Raw genomic sequence first — 21,844 nt, 5'->3', positions numbered from 1 at the left:
AATAGTTTTAGCAAAAAAAGGTGGGGGCTTTTTTCTTTTTATGTTACAATAGTTCATTTCAGCTTATTTCAAAACAAAATGTTTTGTTTCAAAACAGTGATTTGAGATCAAAGATACCTAAATTAAAAACAAAAATGCAATAAAAACAAAATAAAATTAAAGGACTCTAAACTATAACGTACTCAGAGGCTGAATAGAATGGTTCATTTGACTTCAGATAAAGTTTTGGGAGGGAGAATTGTTTTCTCAAATCAAAAAAGAAAAGAAACACTCATTACCTATTCAATCAACCCTAATCTGGAGGGTTGGTGCAGTCAGTTTTCAACAGAGTAGGCAGCTGCAGAGTTCCAATTCAAACTGGAAATACTCCATGCTTTGGGGAGTAGGAGGAAGCAAGGGGAATAGAAGATTTTGGAAAAAAACTAAAAGTGACAGAGTAAAAGGCAAAAATAAACTTTCTGATTTAAAGGAGGAACGTCAGCAACAAGTTTCTTAAGAGATAGTTATGAGGATCGTACAAATCACTGATAAATCTTACACTGTCAAACACGTAACACCGAAAGCATCGTGTAAAACTGAAAACTGTGTAGATGGAAATGGTTTTTAATTAAAAATAAATTCAGTGAATTAAATGTAGCTGTATTTTAAAAACTCTCCGATTCTGGAAAAAGAAAGTATTTTTCAAAAAGTCAGAACTAATTGATACAATAATAGAAGTCTATTTGGGGTTTTTCCCTGATTAAATGTAATAGTAGGAGTAATAATACATTATTTCCTTTTAAGTGTACTTTTCTGTCCTATCTCTCTTTTTTTGGAACAGTTTTTTTTTTCTGGTCCAGCAGCTGCATTCACTATCACACTTTGTCACATCATCAGTCATATAGCTACTGAAGTCAACTCCCCCTCAACAGAAAGGGACACTTGTGAGTTTATATTACTGCCATAAATTTTTTGGCAGTAAATTTCTTAACAAATAATCCCATATTCTCCTGTATACAGTGCACAAACTGGCTAATAAAATGATTTCTGCTTGGGGATTTGTGGAATGCCTCCATCTTCAGTCAAATGTGTAAGCAAAAGTATCTTTTAAAATGTACTGGAAAGTTCATAAGTTTCAGAGTTTGCAGGGAATACTCCACCTGGTGAGAAACATAGTTTAAAAAAAATAGAAGTTCTCCAAGTTCACCAGAATCATGAGCCAAGGAAAACCTTAATCAGAGTCAATGGAGAAAATTAACTAATTAAGAGCTTGTCTTTTGGGGCTAGCAACACTTGAAGAAATGAAATTATGAAATAATAATTTTCGGTTTGCACCAAGAACAAGTCAGCCCATGCTTTGTGCCAGTCTCTGCTCCCTGAACTTTGTATCTGGAGATGCTTGAAAAACAGTATAGCACAGAACTGTAAAGCTTCTTGCTGATTTTTCATGCCTTACTTTAGGGACAGGTCTCATCTGCACATCACTCTCTTAATAATCCTTTGGCAGCACCAACAGAATTTGAATGAGTAAATGAGCTTTTTAAGAATGAAAATGAGAATCTGTTCTAGACAATGTGATACATGGTCCTCTTTTATATCTTTATCACTCTTCAAACACAAAATTGGTCCCATGAAAATGCTGGACTTGGTCTTCAGACTTCCTCACTGTCTTCCAGTCATATAACCATTCCTTGTGACAGAAAGAATAGTGAGGAAAAATATTTTAATAACTTCTAAACCTAATTAATGCATGCACTTATTTTCTTTTTCATTCAGTTTTCTCATATGTATAAGCAAACTCAGGACCTTATAGTGGAGAAGTAGCTGTTCATGGCTTAAGAGGTAGCCTCACCAAATTGAATTAACGAAATTCTTAGAGAAAAAATAATAGTAATCAAAGTTGGAAGAACATGAAGAGTGGAGAATCACCTCACCAAACCTCATATATCTAAAAGCAGCTGAATCTGATATTTTAACCCAGTATATGCTGGAAAAAAAAAAAAAAAAATGTAATTTTGGTCTTGCCTGCATACCGTTAGTAATAATAATGGAAACACAGTAAAGTCAGGGTAGTAGGAAGTCATGAAGGTAAGAAAAGCATTGACTGAGGTAGGGATGAATAGGAAGCAGTTAATGAGCATTCAAGTGGAAATGAGATCACATAAAAAGTATTAATTAGGTTTTAATTAGTTTTAATTGATGTGGTAGAAATATTACATATGCACTGATAGGGAGATTTATAGTATGTAGGAGGTACAGAAGATGCATTCATTTAAAAACAGAGAGAAAAAATCCTTCTTCGTTGAAGAAAATGCTATATTTTCCTCACAGCATGAGTTCAGATTCGAATGAATTTAGATTTGACTCAGTAGACTTCTGTTCGATGAGTGTACTGAAGGTCTGAAATTAAAGATATACCCAACTACCCTGCAGAATCAGAGTCTTGACAAAAGCAAACATTTCTGAAGAAAGGCAAAAGGCTGATGCAAATGCCCAGCAGCATGAGAAAGAGGACATATGGAAGCACCTGCCTTTTGATGCGTGCAAATTTATTGTGAAGATGAAGCAAAAGTCACAGAAATGCTCACACAGGGTTTCAGGTAATGGTGCTAATCTTTTTACTTTATGAGCATCATCAGGACAAAAATACCATACGTCATGCAAACCCAATTCATGTTAGGTGTAACCTTCCCAGGCAAATACTGTTAAGCAGAAGAGAAATGGGAGTTGCATTTTCTCTGTGTTGGTAGCTGCAGCAAGCCATTTGCTGTATGTCTCTGCATCATGTACCAGACATTGCAGACTTATTGCTGTCTGGTGGCGGGCTGCTGAGCAGTCCTCCGTGTAGCCTCGGAGTTTGCCTTGTTACCTTGGGAAATTCAGTTCTGCCAGGAAATGAAAGGATGCCTGCCATTCAACTTAAAAAGAAGCCACTCATGCAACATTCATCTCTCTCCAATTAGGTATATTTTCTAAATATTTTATTCTTTCTCCCCTAGTCATTAGAAATGCAGTATGATTGTCTGATAGTTGAGTCCCAACCCTTTTACCTATTGAAATCTGATATCTTATAGCTTTCTAGTTACATCCAAGAAAAGTTCACACATATATCAACTGACACACAAACCATGCTAACAGCGTATTAACAGTCCATCTACCTTGTCATAAAAACGTTCACTGAGCTTCAATCTTTTCAACTCTCCAGTTGAACTGGGACCTACGATAGTTGATACAATTAAAAGCAAACAACAACAATAAAACCACAACATCTCTATGTTATTGGAGAAAGAATTTAGGACTTTTTTTTTTTTTCTATTTTTGTGTGTGTGGGAGAAAAAAAATCATAGTCGAAGTTAAAACAACGTCTCTGTAAACTTTGATTTTTTCTTCAAGATATTTAGAATACAGCATAATTCTTAAGATACACACAGAGAAAGTAAGAATCTACTGAAAGAGTATGAGCACCAAGGAAAATTTTGTTACTTAGACTAAGTCTGTGAGGTATATATGGTCCAAAGTACATCAGAAGATTGTCTTCAAAATGACTACAAACAAATTAGATCAGAATGAAAACAAAAGCTATGCACACAAAAGCAATCAAAATGTGGTGGAAGATGAAGATAATAAACTAACATCGAAAGGCTTAGCACTATTTAAATTTCATTGCAAATAAAAAACATTCCAGGGCAGCGTAAGTAAATAGGATGGCCAATGTACTGCTGAGGGGAAGGCTTAGAAAAGTAAGAAAAGCTCTGAGACTAAAATTAAAAGGTCAGAGTTGCTGATTTCTAGCAGACTCATTGCTCCCATCCTGCAAAGTGAAGAGCGGCTCTTCTTCAGGATGCAGACTCCAATGGTCAACAGAGAATCCTTCCCTTGGTGCCTTCATGTGCAGAAACTGGAGCACTGACTTTGCCAGGATCAGTGTGTCATGTCCTGTTGCCCATGCAGCCACTACTGGGCTGCAGAGTGGCACTGACATGAGGATTTGGGGGCATCAGGGGCCCAGTGCATGCTCTGGGGCTTGTGGAGATTAAGATCACAACAAGCCCCACTGGATTCTCTCTCCATGTGCTGACATCCGTGCTCCTTGGATGAATTGAGTGTAAGGAAGAGATTCCGGGTCTTGCTAATAATAGCTTCAATCATCCTTCTGGGAGTAGTGTGGTGTCATTAACTCCAGCATAATGGAACAAGGGAATACAGGGTCAAGCTCAAAAGCAGAAAGAAATTTTAATATCTCATTTAATTTCTCCTTTTCTGCTGCTTGTGCACTCTCTGGACAGAGAAAAACAGACTTTGTTTGTGTTTCTAATCAGTTTCTACTCAGTTTCACTTTCTAGCTGTCATGAGTGAGCCTAGTGGTTGCAAAAGTAGAAATGGAATATTTAAATCCCATGTCAGCAAGTGTAAGTAACTATAATCCGTTTATCTATAAGTCTTTTCCTTCAGAATAATCTTGTTCTTTTCTGCTCTGTAATCAATCACAGTCACAAACCTTTTACTTAATGTACGATTGTTGTTTTTTTTTTCCCTGAGGAAAGGCATCCAGGGTTTTATTGTTTTGAATAATTGCAGGTGATGAGAATGCAAGAGGTGAGAAAGATTTGGAAATTCCTGTTTTCTGAGATAAACTTCTACAAATGTGTGCCATAGTTTGGAACAGGAAAAGAGTATAAAGGGAAAGCAAATAGAGAAAAAGCAGATTCAGTAACAGGTTCTTCTGTGTTTTCACTATCAGTGGCCACATGTTTGGAAAAGCATTTGTATCAGGAAAATTTAAAACTGTATGTGTGTGTTGGTGTATGGCACTTCATTCTGAATGAAAAAGAGCATGCACAGAACAGTTGAAATTTGGGTTAAGAGAACTGAGTATCTTTTTTTAAAGTGCTTTCTCCTCTTCCTACACAGTCATTTTTGGCAACACATCTTCTGAAAATCTTGGCACAAAATATTTCAATCCCCTCCCACAGTTCCAAGACTAAAAAGATTTAATAGACTTTTCTGGAGTATGAAAATACACCAAGATCACTCTTAGAAATGTAGAAAGTGGTAAAAGCCACTTATTTTCTGGAGACAGAGTCTGTTCCATGAACACAGCTAGGGTTTGATTGCATTCTTGTTCTCTAAAATATTTCTTAAACAAATGCCTAGGTGTCTTTAATGTGGTCACACAGGAGAATAAAAGAGAACAATACACATTATATAAAAATGGTGTTTTTGGTGTTAATAAATAAGGCTCTACATTGCTGTTTATCCTTTTCTTAAACAGGGTTTATGTGTGCTAATAAATTCAGGAATAAACAAATGTGATGGATGTAAATGCTGTGAAATAAATAAATAAATATATAAATAAATATCTGATGGTAGAACTTGTACCATAAGCTCATCACTTTGACAACTCAGCTTTTGTAATCCCTGGGCTCTAATAGCAGAGAATGCAAATACTGATATATATACTTAACCCAAAGCCTTGTAAGTCAGAGGTCTCAGTGTGCCAGATTTTACAGACTCTGCTTCTACTTAGTGATGACCCATTCTGTTCCACTGAATGCTCCAAATTAATCACTGCTCTAGCTATGAGAGAAAGAGAAAGAAAGAGGAGTTCTATATTTGTGCTCTACAGGTTATTACTGAATCTTTTTAACTCTCTTTTTTCTGGATGCTCCAAAGCCTTCAGAGAAGTGCTGAAGGCAGGAGGCCCTTCAGCATAACCACATTTTTAAAAAGCATTTTAACTAAGAGTCTCTGCAACTGTAACAGTGAAGGCACGTCCAGAAGTGAGGTACCTTTACTGCACTGCCTATTTCCTCAGTGCTAACATGTGGCATAAATCTCACTTTAGCTGCAAGAGTTGTCTTCTACCCTGTGCAGAGGGCAAAGGTATTACCAGCTCTCAGCACTTAACTGCTGAGATGTGAGATGTGTTTAAGACATCAGTGGAAATGCATGTGCCACTTTTCTCCATCTTGCAGCTACAACACAATAAAACACTGTAAGGATTGTGGGGTTTTCTTTTCACTCAGCAACTGTTATCTGCACTGGGAATCAAAAGAGATCAGGTTCAAACCATGAGAGAAAACAAAACATGGCAAAAAGTTAGCATGCTAAAATGAGTGATGAAAAACTAACAAAAAAAGTCTAAATAATGTGCTCATTATGGCAAGAAGTACCACAAAACACTGGATTTCCATCCTTGCATTACTTGACTCACATTTTGCTGAAAGACAGCTTGAGTAGGACTTGCAAAAGAACTTAATGAACACATAACATAGCATAACAAAAAAAGAAAGGTGAGGAGAGGAGAGGAGAGGAGAGGAGAGGAGAGGAGAGGAGAGGAGAGGAGAGGAGAGGAGAGGAGAGGAGAGGAGAGGAGAGGAGAGGAGAGGAGAGGAGAGGAGAGGAGAGGAGAGGAGAGGAGAGGAGAGGAGAGGGGAAGGCCACAAAGAAAGACAGACTCCGATACTAAAAAGATTGTAGGGATCTTCTAAAATTAAATTAATTCTTCAAGACAAAGTGTAAGGCAAAAGACGTAAAGAAAATTGGGGGATAAAAATAGAAATGATTATATCCAAACAAAGCTAAATTGTAGTGAGCATGAATCAAGTAACACTGACCTCAGAACATTGAAGAATTCATACATGGAGCTATAAATCCTGTGGAAGGATGCTTTAAAATATATGGCCATTATTATAATTACGTGCACACACAGAGTTAGGTGCATGCATTACCCTCTTGGATCAGGACTGAAGAAAGAGTGAAATCCAGCTAGATCTATCAAATGGTCTCAAGAGGTGTGAAGAACTGGAGAACACAGTTCAGAGGACAAAATCATTATGTTCAGGGGACACCTGAAGGTGTATGGAGATATATGATATGGCTTTCGTTAGACTGATCACATCTGTCTAATCTGATAATGTTCTTTGGTGAAGTTACCACATTTTGCAGACACAAAGAATTCAGCCTGAGTCAGATGCTTTGTATCATACTGCTGAAGTTATTAATACTTTTGGAGAAGTGAGGATTAATACTGAAGAGGTATGGTATGCATAAGGGACTGGCAGACAGAGAAATGAGGTCAGGTTGCTCTCAAAAAGGAGGTGTTGGGCTGGGGAGAGACTGCAATTTGAATTTCTCAGGGATTTGTCTTGAGTCCAGTCGTCAATATTTCCATCAGCACAGAGGAGGTTCAGAGCATCACACAAGCAGAACTGAGAGCTGAAGGAACAGAAATGGGATACATTTCAACAGTATAAATGATGAGAATTGTTAACAGAGATCTCTGCCATAAGCTGAAAGGTCTCTACAGACAAGAAGGTGCATTTGATTTCATTAGCTGACCATATCAGGACAATGGCAGTTACCAATATGAAAAATGCAGACGTAATGTTGGGCTTAATGAAGTGCAGCATTTCCAGAAGAATGCGGTTAACCGAGGCACTGGTGATACACAATATTGTATACAACTGTGGCATTCAGAAAAGCTGAATTCAAACTTGGGCAGGTGGAGGTAAAATCTCTAAGGGAGAAATAGAAATTCTGTTGTGCAAGAAGAGATTAGGAGAATATGGTTTGAATAACCTAATATAATGATCCTGAATTTGTTTGTGGACCATAGCAGGAGGAGGGGGGGAAGGAGAGGGGGAAGAAGAAAGAAAAGAAAAGAAAAGAAAAGAAAAGAAAAGAAAAGAAAAGAAAAGAAAAGAAAAGAAAAGAAAAGAGAAGAGAAGAGAAGAGAAGAGAAGAGAAGAGAAGAGAAGAGAAGAGAAGAGAAGAGAAGAGAAGAGAAGAGAAGAGAAGAGAAGAGAAGAGAAGAGAAGAGAAGAGAAGAGAAGAGAAGAGAAGAGAAGAGAAGAGAAGAGAAGAGAAGAGAAGAGAAGAGAAGAGAAGAGAAGAGGAAGAGAAGAAGGGAAGGGGAAAGGAAGGGAAAGGGGAGAGGAAGGGGAGGGGAAGGGGAGGCGAGGGGAAGGCGAGGAGAAAAAAGAAAACCAAAACATTAATGAAAGAGAGAAAAAACAAAAATAAATGTGTATAAAGAGAAAGGTAGAATCTGACAGCCTTCTGGTAGAAGTAGGGGCAAAACACCAGCACACTTTCATGTGGAATTTGATCAGTTTATGAGTGATGTAAGGATACCTGAGATAGAAAAGCCCAAAAAACTGATCCTTTCACCAAAGTGTATCTAGCTGCACTGGACTCTTCCAGCTTAAACCTGGCAAGCTGGGAGGTTGAGAGGTTTGCCTTAATCACAGAAGTAGTAGAAGTACTGAAGGGGGAGAAAGGAAGAAAACTGAACAGTTCTGAACCATTGCCAAGGATTCGGAGTCATTAAAATAGAAATCCAGGAATCTTTCCAAGATTTTATGTGACCTAGTTCAGCAGCTACAGTTCCCTCCTCTTGCACACACATCTTAAAAAAAAAAAAAAAAAAAAAAAGACACAGTAGAGCTGAAAAACAAAATAAAACAAAACAACAACAAAGAAACAAAAACACACACACACAAAAAAAAAAAAAGAGAGAGGGGAGTGATGGAGCTGATCAAAAGTATGGGACAACTTCCAGGTGAAGAAAATTAACTGCAGTAGAACTCTTTAGCCTCTAGAGTGACACCTACAGAGATGTGCAGTCACACAGAGAGCATAGTGGTGGCACAGGGAGCATCTATTCACTGCCTCACACATAGAACAAGAGGGTTTCAAAAGGACCGATTGGGCTGTAGGTTTGGAAAGAATAAGGCAGACGTTGTGGAGCTCCCTGCTGCAGGGTGATACGATATGACAGGACAAATCCTTCAACTGAAAATGCATCATATTTGGCTTAGTTGCTGAAGCATGAACTGTAACAGAATGTAAAAGTATTTATTGATAAAACTGTTATATTGTCTACTAACATCTTCTAATTGCCTCTGCCAGAAACAAGATGCCAAGGCTGATAGAAGTTTGATCTGATTTGTCATTTCCGGACAGTTTGATGCATATACATATGCCATGGACTGACGAGACATCATGTTCAGGATCAGTCCTGTAACCTGGAGTGAGGATAGAGAGTATGGCTGTTCCTGTCTGCATACACCTTATCTCAGGTCCAAGCATGCCTGGGCCAACTGGCTGTGGAGACAAAGGGAAGGCAGGACTGTCAGATAAGGTATTTTGGTTGAATTTTTTTATTATTATTATTTTTTTTTAAGCAATACAGCCACAGCTGCTGAATGCAAGGCGCATTCAACAGCTCTTTGTGCAGTTGGAGCACAGCTGAGAACATTTGGAGCACATCTGAAAGAACATTTACTAAAAGGCTTACACCTGGATTCTACTGTGCTTATAATGGAGACCCCATAAAAAGGCTGAATGCTTTGGTTTCTCTTAGCTAGTCCATATAAAGATAGTCAAGGCTCACAGTGTATCCATAACTTCAGATTTAATCAGTTAACATGAAGGAGCATGCTAAGATTTATTCTACTTTCTTACCATCTTCAAGAAACTCGGCATAGTTACACAGACACAGAAATGGAATAACACAGCATTAAGCCAGACATTAGGGTCATGCTTATTACTGACACAAATCATTGCGATCTTGTCTCCAAACCTTCCATCCTTGCTTCACTCCCAGTCACGCGATTTGCTCTATTACACAACGTTTCTGGGTATTTTATTGGCCTGCAAATAACAGGCAAGAGCAAAATAGATCTTGGAGACCACACTACCGCACCAGAAGTGCTTCCAAGTTCCTCAGTAAGGTACACAAGTTGGCCATGGCTCAGTTTCTTACTGGGGTGAGACCGTGCACATGTCAGCCATCCACACGCTTGGTGCTCGCCAAGCACCAACCCAGTGTGCTCTGCAAACAGCACTCTCCCACCCACCCAGCCTGCTCTCCCTCCCAGCCCATGCCCAGGGGCAGAACTGGAGCCAAAATGCCCAAGCGTAAGCAACGATTCTTTTTATGCTCAAAAGCCACCTAAAGTTTTGTGTAGCAATAGTTCAACTAAAGCTATGACTAGCTCACATGTTTAAAGTTAAGCATGCACTTAATTAATTTACTGGCTAGGAGCCTAAAAGTTACAGTAGCTGCTACCTGAACACCTTACCTACTGCTGCTCTGTGAACTGCCTGCTCTTTTTTGTGGTCAAAGTCTTTTCTCTCCCTGTGCATGAAGCCAAAACATCCTCTGGAGCAGCTGGGTGACAGGCTGCCGTACCCAGTCAGTTAGCTGCCCCTAGACAGGCCACCAGGCCTGAGTGACCTGTCCCTGTCTCTGAATGAGGATACCCAAAGACTCCTTATTGCTGTAGAAATGATATATGTCACTGACACACTGGTTCCTACCCTCTCCATGAGCACTTCTCAATTAACGCTAAGGTTTTTGTTTCATGGATTTTTTCCCATTCTCTTTTTCTTTTAATAGTCTGTTTTGCTATAGCAAAGTACTTATCGCCTTGTTAGAACCACTTTCTCTAACAAGGAAAAAGAGTTCCCTCTAGCCACTAGCTTCTGTAACAGCACCCATGCTGTCTCCACGCAACGCTTTCCTTTAAATGTGGGTTTATGTTTATGCAGTAGTAAAACTGTAATCTGAACATCAGTGACAAGTCTACTGAATAATTATTTAGCTTCTAAATTGTTATATTGTTTTTTTCAGTGGGAAGGAAAAGCAAATGTATCTGTGAGCAGAGAGAATGCCATCTTGAGAGAAAAATTACCAGCCGTAGTAATAAAGTGAAAATGTTTAGAATAATTTAGGATAAAACCATTCAAAAATACTTTTCAGCTTTTGGGAAAAAGCCAATGTAGTCAAATATGCCTGGGAAAAAATATCCTAAGATCAGAGCAAGAAATAATTAGCTTGTAACAGAATTCAAAGAATCCTCAATTTAGTTTCCCAAATAGACTTGGGATTTGAAAATATTTTTATTTCATTTCTGTTTGTTTTATATGTATCCCAAGGTACTAACTTCTGGTGTAAAGTCTCACTTAAAATCACCCTTCCTAGGCTTATTTGATGTTCAATGCACTCTTTAGTCCACTTGGAGTATTAGAACAGACTAGAAAAAGTAGATCAACATTCCAAGTAAAAATGATGCTGAAATATGTATGAACTCTGCCAAACCAATATGGCTATAAAAAATCTCTATCAAGTGGTTGAAGCAGACATGGTGTAGACACCTCACAAACAAATCAGTGACCATGTTCAAACAATACTCAGCTGAAGAATCTATCCATAAACCGCTATCCAAAAATATTGAGGAAATGAGGGTGGAATAAGTGATATCAATATGGGAGTGTGGGAGGTAGAACAGAGGAAAAAAAATCAAATTGATGTAATATTGAAACAATAATACCAAAGTGAAGTGAAAACTATAATAATATACAAAAATGAAGTAAGGGATCACGAAAAATATCACTGTGAGAGCTTGAGAAAAAGACTGGAGAGAGGAAAAACAGAAATGATTGCTGTAATAAGGATGGAAAAGCAGAAGAGAAATCAAATCTGACGTTAATTGTAGGATTGCATAGGACTTTTTGTAACTGTGGAAAGATATACTGTGCTGTGGGTTGCATACTGCTTTCAGTATGTGCCTCATGTTTTTGAAAGTTGACTACTATTTATTATATCATATGATTAAACCAAAGAACTGAATGTGAGAAAGGAGAACTAACTGTCAGGACAGTGGAAAATGTGCATCAGTATTTGTTGCCATATTGATCTAATATTCATTTTCCACAGGAATTAGATTTAATTAAAAAAAAATAAATCTACATCAGCTTGTAATCTCTGCTAGAAACCCCATGCTGCTCAGAGATGCATCCAAGCTGTCTATCTGCACTACCCACTTGGGTCTGAAGCTATCCCCAGTCTCAGATGCCCCGCTTGAGAGTCTCTAGCAGCCTTAACAGGGACCATGTTGCCAATGAGGTTTTCATTAATCATTATTTAGAGGTTTAGGGTTTACTTAAGAGTGATTTTTTGTATCAAAGTGATAACTGACACAGTGAGTGCTGAGCAGTGCCATGCAGTTACCTCTGGGTGCTGCAGTGCAGGGTCCCCCAAGGCTCTATGGGGAGATATTCTTTCTTCTCTGCTGAGATGTAGCCAAGGCTGTGGTGGAACAGAGCGGGTTTTTGTCAATACACAGCACTGTCAGTGCGCATTTGCATTTGCTGGCAAACAGATAAAGAAGACTAAGTGTATCAGATACTGGCTGAGTTATTTTTAAAAGTATCATTACATTGCTTACAAAATCTGTTTGAAGAAAACCGTAAATTGATAACTGCTGGATACCAGGATGATCCATCCACTGCAATATCATATTGTGTTTGGTTTCTTTCAATACATAGAATCTTCCTTGAATTGGAAGGGTCTCCAAGTATCATCAAGTTCCAGACAGGTTATTTCAATCTTCAGTCCAACCTAAAAAAGTTGTTTTTATACTTTTAAGCTTCTAAGACATATTTCTGCAACTGGCACAAGTATTTACCACTGAGAATTAACAAACTTGCCTTAAGAGTTCATTTATTTATTTATTTATTTTACCAATCATGTTAATACAAGAGTATCTTTCAGAAACATGACTGACTGACTTGTGGATGCCTCTATCCTGCAGGCGTTCAAGGCCAGGCTGGTTGGGGCTTTGAGCAACCTGGTCTAGAGGGAGGTGTCCCTGTCTGTAGCAGGGGGGCTGGAACTAGATGATCCTAGAGGTCCCTTCAACCCAAACCATTCTATGATTCTGTGATTCTATAATCTTACTTGAAAATATATTTGCTACAAACAGTATATGAGCAGACGATACATTTCCAAATACTTATAAAAATCAGAATAATTTCTGATAAATATGTGCACAATATGAGGATGAAAAAATTATCATGAAAATAAGCCATTCATTTAATACATTTTATTCATGCACTGAGCATTATTAAATGTCTGTCAGATGTAGTAGTGTATTCAATAACACTATCTTCTTAAGAAAAAGCCCTGTCAATACAAATGGGCTAAATCTTCACAAGATCTTGTAGCATAAACTTGCTAGTAAGTGAATGACCAACTCTACTTCTTCCAAGGGCATGTATGTGTTTCTAGAGGACTTTCCTTTTTTTCGGAATACAAATCAGAATATGTATTTTGAGAGAACTGGACAGAGGATTTAAACAATGTTAGTAAATTAAGGGGGAGAAATGTAGTTTATGGGAGAAAATATCTGCTTTATCTATTTAAACCACCAATCAGTCCACAAATGCTATTTCATTTGAGCAAAGACTTAAACACTTGTTTAAATGTTTTCACAAAATACATTTAAATAGGATCGCATGGTTGCAAATAAAGTCATATTAATATTTCATTATAGGATAGGAAAAACACAAAATGAAAATACAGAAAGTAAAACATTTTTTTTAAAGCTATCTAAATCTGTTTGAAAAACCATTTTAATCCCTGTTATTTATATAACAGTAGTGTCACTCAAGCCTCCTCATGGAGGACTCATGATAGAGATTGTATTGATATTGATAACAATAAAACGCAGTTAAAATTAAGCCTGTTAAAATATTTGGTATTTGATATGGTTATACCATAATTTCTGGCCAGGACAGAAGCATGTTCTTTGAAGAGAGACTACAGTAGCATAGGTCTCTCTGCTGGAACACTTAACTCTTATGATCTCTACCACTAAAATTGGACACAAACACTGGTCTGATTCACAAGAGACAGCTCCAGTATTCATTATTTTATGAAGTGGAATACAAACGATACCTTCAGATGAGCAGCAAAATTTCAGTCATGGCAGATTCCAATAAATACCTCCCCCTTTCATGTGCAAAGTTCAAAGCTTTGCAAGTCTGGAAAGCTCAGTAGAGTTTGTAGAGTTAGCCAGGTTCAATTCATTAGGACACAACTTAACTGGCAGCTTGTAAAATAAACCTTGTCCCCCACTTCTTCCACCTCCTTCAAAAAACATAACGCAGCCCTGACAGAAAGCTGATAACTTAACCATGCAGAAGAAAACATGGAATCTGCAGACAAGGATTTTACTATGTGTTGAGCCTGGAAAGTGGAAGGAAAATAACGTAGTGTTGTCCTCTACTCACAGAACTTGAGGAAGAAAATCATCCAACAGAGTAGAAAATGTATTCATGACCTCCAGATTCTCACTAACGCAGGGGCAGACAGTGGCTTATCAATTACAAGAATTACAGAATTGCTTATAAAGAGTTATTCCGTACAGAAGGGAAAGATTCATTGTATAGCTGCCTCCATCCATCCCTCCCTAAAGACACACACTCCTGAGATAATGTTCTTCTTGTATTTCAGACTGTTTAAAAGTTAATCCCTAATTTCAGCCTACAGACTTCCATCTGCTAACTGAAGTTAGTGAAGTTGTTCCAGAATGACAGTTGAAAGACATAAATCATTGTGTCATACATAAACATTGCCCTAGGCAAACCCAACCTATTAACATACAGAAGAGGAGTTCCCAGAAGAGATACATGCAGGAATTTGGTGTTCCTTCCATCACTTTTTTTTTTTGTTTTGGTCAAAAGCATCACAATATAAGATGTCAGGTACCACACAGGATTACCGTTATTCACTGTCATGCACACACATATATGCAGTACTTATTGTGCAATGTGTATTTGTGAATGTGTGTGAACGAAATTATGTTAAAAAGACACACCATTTAGTTCTCTGTCAGTGAATAGCATGTTGCTGGTTTTTGCCCATCATTTACACTTGCAGATCCCCTGGGGTTTACTGCAATTATGCACAGGACAGTTTAATAGTAAATATTTCTACTATTGGTTAATTCCCTTTCTCAGAAGTTTCTGAAAACAAATGCTACAGTAACAGGAATAAATCTTATGATACTTATCTCTGTTACTATGGTTTAACAATGTAAATAAAGACTGCCAGCTTTCTAAGAGACATATCTATCACTTTACTACCACTTTCTGATTTTTGTGTGAGAATTTCCTTTCATTTTATAAAAGCTTTCTAATGTTTTGTTTTGTTGTTTGCTTGCTTTGTTTTATGCTCTTATTTGGTAACTCTCTCCCTGGAAGTGATTTCCAGTAGATATGTATTTCTTCAAAATATTGACTTAATACTTGAAGTTAACTTTAGGATTTGGACCTGCCTTGAGAAAACCATGCATTATAAAGGAGGAGCACTTTGGCTCTTCACTTTATCAAAACCACATTTGCATGCCATTCCCCTAATCCTCCAGAACTCAAAATGCAGTGCTGGTGAAGCAGAACAGTTTCTACTTTTCTATGCAAAATTTATACAAATGCGTCCAGAGCAGAGCTGAGGGTTTCTGAGGCTCATGAACTGCATGGTATGGTCCAAACTAAATGCATGGACTAAGACACAGATGTATATTTCAACAACAGAGTTGCCTGAATAATATGTATAGAGCAGCCAGAGGGAAAGCAGAAATGGAGGGAGGGAGACCTAGATCCTTTTGTGTTTTGCTTCTTATTTCCCCCCTCCCCCCCCCCCCCCCGGGTATTAGCTCTTTGCATCTAAAAAAGAATTCTTTGTCCTAAAATGCACTGTGAAAAGACTGGAGAAAAAGATCCAGAAGATATGAATTCTCTCTGTTGATACTGATTCCCCAGTTCTAAAATTCCTTCTCAGATCAAAACCTTGTATCAGTTACAATGGAGTAGCTCAGCTTCTTACAGGAGCTGGTTCAATATGCCAGTATTCCCATTACACCATTTTCCATGTGTAACACTTAGTCCTGTTTGCCTTTGTCAGAATTTGAAACTAAAGCTGCTAGAAACAAACAGAAAAGGGTGTTTTATTCTATGGAATGCCACAGAATTACTCTCAAAAGACATGTTTTTTGGCTGTTAGGGTGGTTACCCATCTGGTTATACTTTTAAAGAAAAATGATGATTGAATATTCCTTCTTATGTGAAACAGAATTGCTAATTCAGAAATATCAAAGTGATCTGGTTTTTGTTCTGTCACAGCCTGGTGTTCAGGTTAGTCTATTAAACTACTTCAGCACTTTATTTCACCTACTCTGACTCTGCTGTTCTTTAGCCAGCCTTTGATACAGCAGTACTGACTTGTGCTCTTTGCAGCCTTCTCAGATGGCCATAGTGCAAAAATCCACTTAGCATTTAAACCTTAGGCTTAAGAAATGAGCTTTAATGGTCTTGTCCTGCAGAAAGTGTATTTACTGGATTTGTTCACTGTCAGAACCAAAACAGTCAACAGTCTTACCTGTCCACAGATCCAGGGACTGCTTTCCCTTTGGCAAGTCTGTAGTTCTGACACAATTTCATTTACATTTTCATCTTTGCATCTTCTCATCCCTTATGGCAGGTAATTGCCCAGAGAGATCCTTCTCCTGTTTAGTTCCACACGATCACGGTCTTCTCATTTTCTAGCAGTTTTATTCCATCTTGCTTTACTTTTCCTTTCACAGTAAAATTTTGGCCCTTGTTATTGTATATATATGAGACTTCATATATTGCATACTAAGAGAAAAGTGAAGGAACATTGCTACATTTATAAAGACTGAGCAACATCTTGCTATGTCAGAGATACTCCAGAAAGGAGGTACCTGGATAAAAGTGACTGCTGAAAGTGATTGGGATGTCAGACTAGTTCTGTAGTAGTGGATGACATCTGTTTGCCACCCAAAGTCTGGGAAATCCCTACCAACTCACCATTCAGCTTTTGGTTGAAAACTGATTTGCCCTTGATTTTTATAAATAATATTGCATGAAATGCTTGTTTTGAACAATGTGGTTTGGATTAAAGATGCCTGTTCATTGTCATTCCTGTGAACCACCACCTACTCTGATATGAGTGTTTTGCATAATTTATACCCGAGAAGCATTTTGCAAATGTGAATCACTACACGAATGATGATTTATCATTTTTCTGAGATGTGCTATTATTAATTATCCTGTTAAGATTTGTTCCAGAGACTTCTGGAAACTGCACTGACAACACCATGATCTTGGCAAGCCCATGGACAGGGCCTTTGTTACTTAAAGGAAGCAGAAAAGAGCTAAATACTCACAGCACAAACATTTTGCCACCTGGGCTCAGCAGCCTCTAGAGACCTCGGCACTCAGAGGGTGTATGAAGATGTGCGTTATTGTGGGGGACAGCCTTTCCCTCTCCCCACAAGTCTGGGGAGCACCCCTAGCCCACCCTGCCATTAGCCATGCAGGAGCCTAGCAAATGCTTTCCCATCATATTCCCTCTCATCCCAAGAGCAACATGAAGCAAACATGAAACTATATGCAAGCTTTGCTGCCCTCACACCTACATCACACACAAACTCTCATCAAACCTGCAGTCATATTTCTTGGCATCACCTATTGCTTGACTCAGTCTGGGCAATCAATGCCCATTTGCCCCTTTAAGAAAGGGGGGGAAAAAAAGCAGGAAGTTTTTCAAAGATTTTCAATCACAGCGGAGTTCAGTCTTTGGTGAGAGGACACATGGGACAAATGCAGGGCAAGATGCCTTGCCATGATCACTTTGCACTTGTGAACAATTTTTCCCTACCAGTGACAATGAACTGTCAGAACAGAATCCAGCAGAACACCTTAAACCAAGATTCTTAGTACCAGACAGAATTCACGGACTTGAATATCAAATGAAAAAGTAATGTAACTTATTACAACTCTAGAAATAATAAAATAAAATAATAAAAAAATCAAAAAATAAAATCAATCAAATTTTCAGTTCTTCAAAGGGTCCTTCCTTAGCCCTCTGTTCCAGGCTAAAGCCAAATTCATGCTGTCAGGATGCTGCTGCGGGGAGCTAAATTGTGGGATGTCTGAGCCATGAAAGCTGAGAGTCCAGTTGAAGAATCAGTACCTGTATTACAATGTGGAACAGACTTTTTTTCCTGATTTTGCAGCTATTTGTGGTTGTTTTTTTTTTTTCACTGAAAGAAAACTTAGAGGAAGGCTGTTTTCATTGTACTCTTCTCTGTTAATGTGATCAAAATATCTTGTAAAGCAACCATCTTGGGTCAAGATGTAGACAAAGTTGATACTTTTTACAAGTACAAAAGCTATATTCTAACTCTCATCAGGTGATCTACCTGAAACACAAATGGTCAGTGATGTCAGGAAAGGCTTCTGATAACTTCACACTAATGTTTAAAGTAAGGAGATAATAACATATACTAATTACACTTTTGGAAAATTCATTATCATTGGTGGTTTCGTATGACATATGAATTTTTCAGCCTGAGACATGCAGAAACAGAGTTCTGTTATTAGTAAGACTACTTCACAATACCTAACCTGGAAGATTTGTTGTGAAAAGAATGCAGAATTATTCATGAAAAATTGTACTGCCTCGCATAGTCACGCTGAGTCCATTCATACTTACCTCAGCTATGAATGAGGCCCATTCAGTTGAACATAGGAAGGATTTGCAGGGTTCAGATTCCAAGTCTGACACAATTAATAGTGTTTATAAGTTCAAGAATGTTGCTGTTAGGACAGAGTGTATTCAAGACAAGTGATCATATTTCATAGCACACTTAGTGGGTGAAGAGGCACTTGACATAAGACATTCTCGTTTTCATAATCCAAACTGTTTTGTTGTTTAGGAAGGTTTACATTTTCTTCAGCCACTTTCCCTTCCTTTTTCTACTGATTTCATACATAACAGAAGTTTTATTTTCTTGCTATTCCACTGCGTTGCCTTCTGGAAGATGTAAATAAACAAAATAATCTTTTTGTTTGAGTATCAACAAAACTGAGTTTCAAGAAGCTTTTGTATTTAATGGATCTGCAGTTACATGAAAGGAGACCGCAGTGTCACGAAACAAATAACAGCAACACTTTCTGTAGCAGACAAAATTAGGAAGATTCCAAGCTGAGAAGGGTTCATAAAAATAATGGATCTCAAAATAAATAAAAAATAAAGAGGCATTGGAAAAATATCTATTTAGGGAACACTGAATTTGGTAAATATAATTCTTCAGTCAAAATAACAGTGGCATTAACATTTTTGTTTGCTCCAGTATTATTTCCCCCCATATGGCTATGCAGGTATGGTAGGACCACTTCGGTAGTAACATACTGATTTCTGTTCTCAGAACTAGGAAACATTGATAAATCTGTGCAAAAAACATGGGCTCTGCTTATAGGAGAGTATCTATATTTGTATTCTCAAGTCGCATTGAAGTACAACTGATTTAACATCAGCTCACATAGACGTTTCCTTAAACAAAGGGGCACAATGAGGAGCAAAACATACAACCTGAAGGAGATAACTTTCAATAAAATGTGTCTACAAATCAGCAAAGTGGACACATACATCATTTTGTTTTTGGCCACGATTAGACAGAAGTGTTACCTCAATTACAGGAAAGCATACAGGTGTGAGTGATGTAAAAACCAGGAAAAAAAAACAGGCTCCTGCTTGAGGCCCTTGTGGAAATCAAGATAGGCTATGGATATTCTTAAAAAACAGGCTGGACCCAAACCAACGTGAAAGAAAGACTTGAACTGCAAATATCCCCTTGCAGATACAAAAATAGCTTTGAGGGAACTGAGGCAGCTGCAGAGCCCTGAGCCTACAGTGGGAATGAAGCTGTCCCTGTCCGATGAGTAACACACACAGTGAGCTCGCTGTCCAGGTGGTGGGCCTGACTTAAGCTTTTGCCATTTGTCAGCATTTAACATTGAGCAACAACCAAAAAAAAAAAACCACCACCAACCAACAATAACAACAAAAACCCTGTCTTCCTTAACAAGGAGTTCCTTTCAGCTGGTTATTAATTAGAGAAGCAAATGCTGGATCTGTCAACCCTCTGCAGAGCTGCTCGCAGGGGAAAGTACAAAGCAAGGACCTGCTGTGGGGCAAGCTGATGACTCACTTTTAATATCGGGTTGAGCCAGGCTCTCAAATATTGCCAAGTTAACTCTGCAGGGATCCCCACTTCAGCCCACTCAAGTTTCCTAATAACAGCACTGCATTTCAGCAGGCTTTGCTGCGGCAAGGCACTTTGATTTGTAAACAGAGGCAGTCTAGGAAATAATGTGCCGGTGCAGTTAGACATGTAATGTCGTAAGAAAACAAAGTATAATAGGAGCACTGCCATTAAGTGGCCAGGGGATTTTGCTCACATTTGAACATGACAGCGATTAATAAGAGATAATTTTTAACGGTACTTTAAAATTCTACCCATGCCCTCTATAGTCCCAAGAGGGGACTCTCTGCAACATATAAAGAGGAAAAGATTGCTGGTAAAGGTATGCTTACAGAAGCACGCATTTTAGAAAGATTTAATTTGTACTCAGTGCACCAAACAGTGTTTTATTCAAAGAGTGAACGTTCCTGAATTCTGACACTGGGACTTAAACCACTGGGCTCGCTGGAATACATTTACATGTTCTTTAGACATTTACTTGAAGTCCTCTCGTCTCAGCATGGTGAAATTTGGGATGCACAGAAACACTCCAGAGCACTGACTCACTCCTAGCAGATTTGCATCTCATTCTGCCCTGGCATAAACTGCAACTTGTATACTGTTGCCCCACAGTTCAAAAGATGCGTATTTATTGTCCTGGCCATATGACTGAGAATATATTGCTATGTAAACTCCACATTACTCTTCCTGCTTGTGGACAAACCCCTTTCTGTTCAGTCATACAAAGCTTTTCTTAAAACAGACGTCTGTATGGTTATAAGACTTCACCACCAAACTGATTGAAAATCCAGCAGTGTATCCTGAAATGTTAAACAACTCTGTGAAAGAGGTTAACCCACCCCTTTTCCCCTTCAGCCATGTGAGCAAAGCTTCAAATTGGGCTGTGGCTAGCAGTCTTCATACCATCCTGTGCCTGGCACTCCTTCAGCATTACAGCCGTGTACCTTCCCTGCATATGTAGCTTAATGTGCAGCAGGTATAAGTAGTAGTAGTAATTTTTTTTTTTTTTCCTCTCACTAAATCACTTTTGCTTCCACTGAGCGGCCACAGAAAGGAAGAAGAAAAACCCAGCCAAGGGATATATAAAAATCCAAAATCAGACAAAAAGGGAAAAATTCCCAGCAGATTTATGCCTTTACACCCACCTAATCTGCCCCAGCCAGCCAAGGAAATGGGACAGTACACTATGCACTTCTGTTTTGTGTCTAGTCAGTGGGTTGCCAAACCCCTGTGCTCCTTAGTCCATGGCAGGTGACTGGAGATATTCTGTTGCTATAAAGTGCTCACCTCCTATCACTCCTGTAAGTTCTCTGTTTTGATGTACTGGTCATCAAAATGATGTGGTTTCCTAAGATATTCAATTTTTGCATTAAAAAGGAATTATCAGCAGGAATATCCGGATAAATCTCATCAGTGCTACCAAGTCACTCATTAAACAAAACCTCTTTTAGCACTCCCTTAAATACATTGTACAAATTCAAAGCAAATACTATTTTTAACTATTATTAATTAATCCTCAAGTGTCTCTCTGTCTCACTGCAAGTCTCAGCAGGCAATAACAGACACCACATAGTAGTATATGCAGCATAGCACTTAAAAAATAGTTTTCCATTAATAGGTACCATCTTCTCAGGAGCTTATACATTTATAAAAATAGTGAATCTATTAATCATTTACAATGATCTTAATGTCTTGGTTTTTCTTCAGTCCAAAACAGGCTTTTGGATTGTTTTTGAATGCTGCTTGGACTGAAGAAGTGCATTAAAGTGTGAATGCTGCTTTGAGAAGTGTCAAAACAAGAAGCACATAAAAGAGAGATCTTTGGCTGGCGTAAAATACAATAATTCCAGTGAGGAAAGAGACACCAGTGAGGATTTAGTGCTGGCTGTACACAGCCATGGACATGCACAGAGACATTCTTACACATTTTACTTGTCATTTAACAG

The 21,844-nt window shown here is 38.3% G+C and overlaps 1 long non-coding RNA gene across 1 annotated transcript; it reads right to left on the bottom strand.

The window, feature by feature from the left end:
- Positions 1-8,709: 8,709 nt before the first annotated feature.
- On the bottom strand, positions 8,710-12,305 carry LOC149917499 (uncharacterized). The gene is made up of 3 exons (XR_016467492.1): positions 12,216-12,305; positions 11,999-12,076; positions 8,710-9,087 (listed from the first exon to the last, which is right to left on the bottom strand). It is a non-coding gene; the product is annotated as an uncharacterized LOC149917499 (long non-coding RNA).
- Between the last annotated feature and the right edge of the window lie 9,539 nt (positions 12,306-21,844).

This window comes from Phasianus colchicus, chromosome 6, assembly GCF_987193195.1.
Source record: "Phasianus colchicus chromosome 6, bPhaCol1.hap1.1, whole genome shotgun sequence".
Lineage (NCBI taxonomy): Eukaryota > Metazoa > Chordata > Aves > Galliformes > Phasianidae > Phasianus > Phasianus colchicus.
This window is presented reverse-complemented; position numbering and strand designations above follow the sequence as displayed.